General features: G+C 36.7%; 1 pseudogene; it reads right to left on the bottom strand.

The window, feature by feature from the left end:
* Positions 1-7,397: 7,397 nt before the first annotated feature.
* On the bottom strand, positions 7,398-7,516 carry LOC148509518 (5S ribosomal RNA; annotated as a pseudogene).

Below are 7,516 nucleotides of genomic sequence, written 5' to 3' on the forward strand. Positions count from 1 at the left end.
CAGGACCACCCACCTAACCTTTTATAACTTTCTATCTAACTCTCTTCTTATAGAAAAAACTTCACATCTTCTCTTTCTTCAATTTAACATCCTCCTAACCCTAGGCCAACTTTCCAGTGTGATTGGGTTATACAGCCCACCAAGAACATCTGCAATAGGGCTGGACCAATTTGCAATTTGTAGCACCTATCCTTGTGTATCAACACCTATTTCCCTATAGATTGTAAGCTTGCGAGCAGGACCCTCTTACCTTTATGTATGTCTTTTATGTATGTGTGTATGTAATATGTATGTATGTATGTCTTTTACAAATAGATGGGCTGTGACTTAGCTGCAGCACCACAGATAGCTAGTTTTGGACTTTCACACTTTAGTGGCTTGCTTTCACATTACAGTCCCACACAAACAGGTTTGTAGTATACTGAGAGCTTAGAATTTGTACATTTGATGCAATGAAGAGTATACATTTGCACAATGTTGCTTGGCAGGATGAATGGAGTGGCACAGTCATATTTTTTCCCGGCTTCTTGCCTTTTTTCTCAGATTAGAGTATTTGTCTCACTGCTGTAGCATGAAATCCACATTGGTGTACAGGGAACACATACTTTGTGCTTTTATTGCCTTAGCAATGTGAAAAAAAGATGCAAATAGAATAAATGAAGTCACGTTGCACAGTTTAGTCACATTTCTCATGACGTGCCAAACTGGGCTCTTTGGTGTGATTCGAGGCCTCTGTAGGTATATTTGGACACACCTGTAAATAAAAATACAAGTGGGTGAAAGAAATGGACAGACATATACAGTGGGGAAAGATACAGAAACACAAAGGGGAAAAAGATACAGTAGGGAGATTCAGAGACACACATGATTAGACAGAGACCGGTCACATACAAAAATGGACAGAGAAAGACAAACACAAACAATCGTTGAATTAGAATTGATGATAGGGCAAAGGCAAGTAAATGAGATTTGGTGGTAATATGCTGCCTTATGCCTGCCGACTTCTACCACTAAGTATATATATATATATATATATATATATACATACATACACACACCCATATATATATATATATATACACATATAAAGTTATATTACTTTTTTAGTCATTTGCGTGTGGGAGGAAGTTAATATTTTGTGGATTGACTAAACCACCTTGTTTAATTAAGTCTTCTTTGTGAGTTACCAGAGCAGACTGCATTCATCAACTATCATTAAGATTTTAAAGCAGATTAGAATTACGAGTATTCCCTTGTTATTTTACTTGCAGTTATGAAAAGATTTTCCTGCTTTGCTGTAAGATTGCTTATAGTACAGTAATTATGTAGTCAGTATTTGTATTCACTTAGGAGTGGATGTGACACAGAATATTGAATTTTAAAACTTTATGTTATAATATGGATGCCTGTTTTATCCACAGATAGAGTTATAATGTGCTAGTAGTAATAATTATCATGTCTACTTGTCTTTATCTGCTCAAGCTGTATGCAGTCATTTTCTTATTTGATTAATAAAGTGTCAGAGGACTGTCTTAGATGTAGAGAATAAGATCATTTTAAAGAAACATCAAATTAATTATGTTTCTTCTTAATAATTTGTGTAATGCATCTAAATGCAGTGAATCTTATTATTAATAATATTATACTAAAATTGCATTTTTGAAAGTGAGTTAAACATGTTACAAATTAATCTATTATATTTTAATCTACTTTGCTGGTGACCATGGGCTCTATTCATTATCACTTAATATTTACAAAAGCAGGTGAAAATGAAAATGTTCAACTCCTTTTGTAGAAATTAAGTTTTCAAACCATTCATCAAAAAGGTAATGCAGGACATATCACAGATATCTCCTGCTTACCTTTCTCTCCCAGAATGGCCCACTGTCCTCATACACTTGTATCACAGATATCTCCTGCTTACCTTTCTCTCCTGGAATGGCCCACTGTCCCCATACATTACTATCACAGATATCTCCTGCTTACCTTCCTCTTCTGGAATGGCCCACTGTCCCCATTCACTAATATCACAGATATCTCCTACTTACCTTCCTCTCCAAGAATGGCCCGCTGTCCCCATACACTAGTATCACAGATATCTCCTACTTACCTTCCTCTCCAAGAATGGCCCACTGTCCCCATACACTAGATTCACAGATATCTCCTGCTTACCTTCCTCTCCCAGAATGGCCCACTGTCCCCATACACTAGTATCACAGATATCTCCTACTTACCTTCCTCTCCCAGAATGGCCCGCTGTCCCCATACACTAGTATCACAGATATCTCCTGCTTACCTTCCTCTCCCAGAATGTCCCACTGTCCCCATACACTAGTATGGGGACAGAATCCATCGAGCTCCGAAAACATAATGTTTTTGTTACTTGACTGCAGGAGCATTCACCATCTTCAGATGGTGTTTGCTCCTGTAACCCACTCCTTCCTATGGGAGGAAGGTCTGGGTTGTGAAGAGGGATCCTTTCAGATCCCTCCGCCCCTGTCCGGCTTCTTTCGCCAGATGCCGAGGCTTTTGTGTGCCTCTGTGAACTCTAGGTCATGCAGGCTCGGTAGTTTCACTGCTCCGAAAGGAGCAGTGAAAGGATTCTGGGAGACAGCTGGTTTTCGGTTCAGCTGTCTCTATGCCGGAGCAATGATGACTTGCTTCGGCGCTCACAGTGAGTTCAATTGTTGATTATCGGGGTCTGCTCTGACCTTGATAATTAACATAATGAATAGAGCTCTCTGAGAGAATGAGATAAATAGAAATACTTTCCCCCCTAGCTGTCCTCCTTAGTCACTTCTATAGCCACAGAGACTTAGCTTAGGCACCCTTATGGAGGATATAGAGTACTTCCACATTCCCATTGTGCACTCAATGTGTAGCCCCTGATATGAGACATCACCAGGGTCAGGGAAATCCTGGGGGGGGGGCAGCATGCAGGGCAAGTGAGGTAGGACAGGGGACATGTACTAGTTTCAGTACATGTTTCAGCCAGTGAGGTAGGTAGAAGGTGTTCACGGTCTTTGAATCTGGGTACATGGATATAAATAGTGGTTTCTTGGAAGTTGAGAGGAGGTCCTTGATCTGTGATATGGTTGATATGGTAATTATGTTAAAATCGACAGTACATGTCACTGTTGGGTTTAGGGTTAAGGTTAGGGCTAGGTTTCAGCTAGAGCTAGGGTTCTAACATTGGAGAAGATGGACAATGACGACATTCTAAATGGCGGCATCACACACTACAGTACACCCTTTCCTTGGGGCACAGATTAGAATTCAAGAAAATGATGTTTGTATTACTTGAAATGATCCCCAGAAAGAATTACTGCGCATTCATAAAGTTACATGTGAGATGTTTTCAGTTTATTCTTCATTCTAGTTCTGTTATATCAGCTTCATTTCCTGTTGAAATATTGCAGTTCATAGCCCAGGGGGTCTGTAACTTTCATTAAAATGTACTGAGATCAACCTGTCTTTGGGAGTATTGAGTTATCTTCTTATTGGTAGAATCAGAGCAAGCACTATAGACAGTGATACATCCAAATTATTGTCATAATTCAAATACATTTTACTATTTACATAAAGAAACACATTCATACAAATATTACAGGGTATTGAATATAGCAATCTATTTGCATGGTGCAACAGCAAAATAGTTGCAAAACTGTTGCAATTAGTGCAGTTGGCAGTATTAACAATTTACTAATACAGGTTGAGTCTCCCATATCCAAATATTCAGAAATACGGAATATTCCGAAATATGGAATTATTTTGGCATGACTGAGATAATGTAACCTTTGATTTTTGATGGTTCAAAGTACACAAACTTTGTCTAAGGCACAAATTATTAAAAATATTGTATACAATTACCTTCAGGCTGTGTGTATAAGGTGTATATGAAACATAAATTAATTTTATGTAAATACACAAACTTTGCTTGAGCCACAAAATAATTGAAAATATTGTATAAAATGTTTGTATAAGGTGTATATAACACATAAATGCATTCTGTGTATAAATTGGGGTCTCATTCCCAAGATATTTCATTATGATATGCAAATATTCCAAAATACGGAATATTCCGTTATCCAAAATACCTCTGGTCCCAAGCATTTTGGATATGGGAGACTCAACCTGTAGCACAAAATCAAGATAATTACATCATTTTTCACAAGCAGGATGTAAGTGCTGAGAATGTTTTAAAAAATTATGAAGCCCCTAAACCTGTTGTTCATTCATACATTGCAAACATATAATATGCTTACTCACACTCCTCAGTACAGAATAGGTTCTGCTGTTAGCAGTTTTAACTTCCAGCCAAATTTCAATTTTAAAATAATACTGTATTTCATTTTAATTAAGTTACTGCTGGATAGAAGTACTGTAGTATACTATAAATTAAATTCATGAATTTAGTAGTCAATAATGTACAATACTTTTCTCCCCAAAAGAGAAATCACAATAACTTATTATATATTTTTGAGTTGTAATTCGTAGGTGATGGTCAGTTGGCTAATGGTAATTGGTATAACAAAAAAGAGACAGAGAAAAAGCACAATGAATGCATAGGGCACATAAAGTGAATTACTGTTATTTATTACTTACATTTAAATATGGAATACATACATCTCTTTGGCAATTATTATGTCGACAATTAGGAGATTGGAGAAGCTAAAGTATATCAACACCAATACTGTATAATATCGCTAACAAGGTGAAAATCCAAGTTAGAGTATTTTAATGATGTCAGCAGTTTAACTGTAAAAGTGCCAGTTAAACAGCATGTTTGCGTTAATTCAGTGGACACCGTTATAATACTGTATCTTGCAATTTAACCTTGTTGGCATAGTAACACCAACATAGCCATGCCTACTGTATCTCCTGATTGCCGACAATTATTGTTAAGATGCTGAACAAATCTCTTTAAATATATATATATATATATATATATATATATATATATATATACAGTATATACTATGCAACTGGGCAGCAGATTTAGTTACCTTCTCTATATTCAAACTTTGTCACGTTACCAAGCCAACAAGATGGAAATATGAACTTCAATTGATATAGAGGGTGTGTTTGACAACACAAACTTCTCACGCCTGGTTGACAAAAGGTGACATTTATTTATTTATTTTTTATTCATGTATGTATTTATACAATGCCAGCATATTCTGTTTTCCAATTGGGAGCAAATCAGTACTAAACTGATACTTGGTAATATTATACACACATACAGTAGGGCCAAATGTAAGAAGGTGAGAGTTTAGAAAATGTTCTCGGACTCTATTACATTGGCCGAGTTTAAAAAAGTGTGAAAGTTACATTTGACATATAGAGTTAAGAGGGCTCTGCCCACAAGCTTAGAATATAGAGGATAACAGGAGTTTAATACATAAGTGCCACATTTTGTATTATTTCATATTTGTCCAACCAGATTCCAAGAGTAAAAAGTTCTTGGTGGGCTGTATGATCCATTTACATAGCAATGTCGGTGTGGGGTCAGAGTGTTGTTTGAGTGTAGAAAGAGAACATATGTAAGTTTTGTGTAAACTGTGTAGATGGGAGGTAATTGGGTAGAATAGCTTATGGAGGTTACATGGGTGGTTCAGGAATTTGATGAGCTGTCTGAAGAGGTAAGTTTTCAGGGAACACTTGAATATTTGTAGGCTAGAAAAGGTCTTGTGTGAGGGAGGGCATTCCACTGAGTGGGACCCAAAAGAAGATCTATAACCGTGAAAGGCAGCAGGTAATGAGTGTGGGTGAGAGACGCAGGTCTTAGCGTAGGGGTTGTTTGTGTAGTTTTGTCGATCTCCTTATGGATTTATTCATTAAAATACAGGCAACCAATGTAAGGACTGACAGAGCAGCAATACTGTCAAAGAACATTTTGTGAGGAACAGACCAGTAAGGAGACTGTTGCAATAATCTGTGCAGGAGACAACAAGCACATTGATTAAAGTTTTCACACCGTCTTATGTGAGACATGGGCATATGATGGAAGTGTTACATGATGCATATAACAGGATTGGGACACAGATTGAATATAGAAAGCGAATAACAGTTCTGAGTCAAGGATTTATGCAATGAGCTTTATGAGTAGGATTTATTGTGGTGTTGTCAACAGTAATAGTAATAGTAACATCTATTGGCTGATGAGAATATTATTAGCTCTGTTCTAGAAAGTTTAAGTTTAAGGTGTAAAGATGACATCCAAGATGAAATAGCAAATATATAGGAGGCAGGACTGAGGTGTGAGGTATAGGATCACAAAGGTAGGTCTTAGAGTAGCAACGCAGATAAGAAGAGAGTATATACTTCATCTTTATTTGTGGGATAAAATGAAGACAGTGTCGGAGGGTGCAGGGATGGAATTGAGCATATTGCTGGTTTAGGCACTGTAGAGCCAGTTTCATATTAAGGGGTCTAGTTATTAAGCAGTGTTAGGAGACAGAGTAAAAAGTGATAAGGTGCCAGCCAATCAGCTCCCAACTGTCATTTTTCAAATACAACCTGTGAGATGCAGTTGGGAGCTGATTGTCTCCTAACACTGCTTAGTAAATAGACCCCTAGATCTTAGTAATCCTGTCATTAGCGTCAAAAGGACATTAAGGAACCTGAAAATACTGTACTATTTTCTTGCCAGCTTAAGCAGCAGTTTAATGAAAGTTAATATATTGTTTTATACCCATTTATTTTATTCAAGACATTTGTAATCAATCTACTGTTCATTTGACAACTCAGGACACATGGTTCAGTAGAAGAATTATATATATATATATATATATATATATATATATATAAAGTCCTTTGACCCCTATAAAGTGCACCTTAAGGTGCGTATCCATTTGACGACTGTGATACGAGTGCACGATAACGACATAGTAATTGTACAAAGGACAAAGAAAGAAAGAGAGGGCTATTCGCTGTTGCACTCTTCATGACAAATGTCCACTTTCATTTATGTTTGTTGATTGATAATAGAAAATGATATCAATTACACCCTACATAACCAAATGTTACACAACCTTATGTGCACAGCCAATAGAAAAAGGATTGGTGTTTGAGCATATTAGCAATACATGATCCAACCTATTTCCTCATATTAAAAATTAACTTTTAATCAGAGTTGTATTAAAAATTGAAAATGAATATCCCTTCAAACAAAATTAGAGTTATTAGATAAGGGCGAAAATAGAATGTATTGAAAAATAAGATAAAATCTCTACATGCGTTCATACATACATGTGGATAGGTAAATACCTTGGTCGTAAATAATTAACCATTGCAATAAAATATCTTATCCTCTGGATATATGTGGGTTGTTATAATGGTACTGAGTTGCCACTCTGCTGAGTTACCAATCGTCCTAATCCACCTCCGGTATTAATGACCTACAACACCTGGTATTCCCAAGTGGTCTCCCATCCAGGTACTGACCAGGCCCATAACTGTATAACTTCCAAGATCAGACGAGATTGGGCATATCCAGTATGGTAAGATTGTAGAT

The sequence above is a fragment of the Taudactylus pleione genome, unplaced genomic scaffold (genome assembly GCF_031769625.1).
Source record: "Taudactylus pleione unplaced genomic scaffold, aTauple2 ptg000321l, whole genome shotgun sequence".
In the NCBI taxonomy this organism is placed as follows: domain Eukaryota; kingdom Metazoa; phylum Chordata; class Amphibia; order Anura; family Myobatrachidae; genus Taudactylus; species Taudactylus pleione.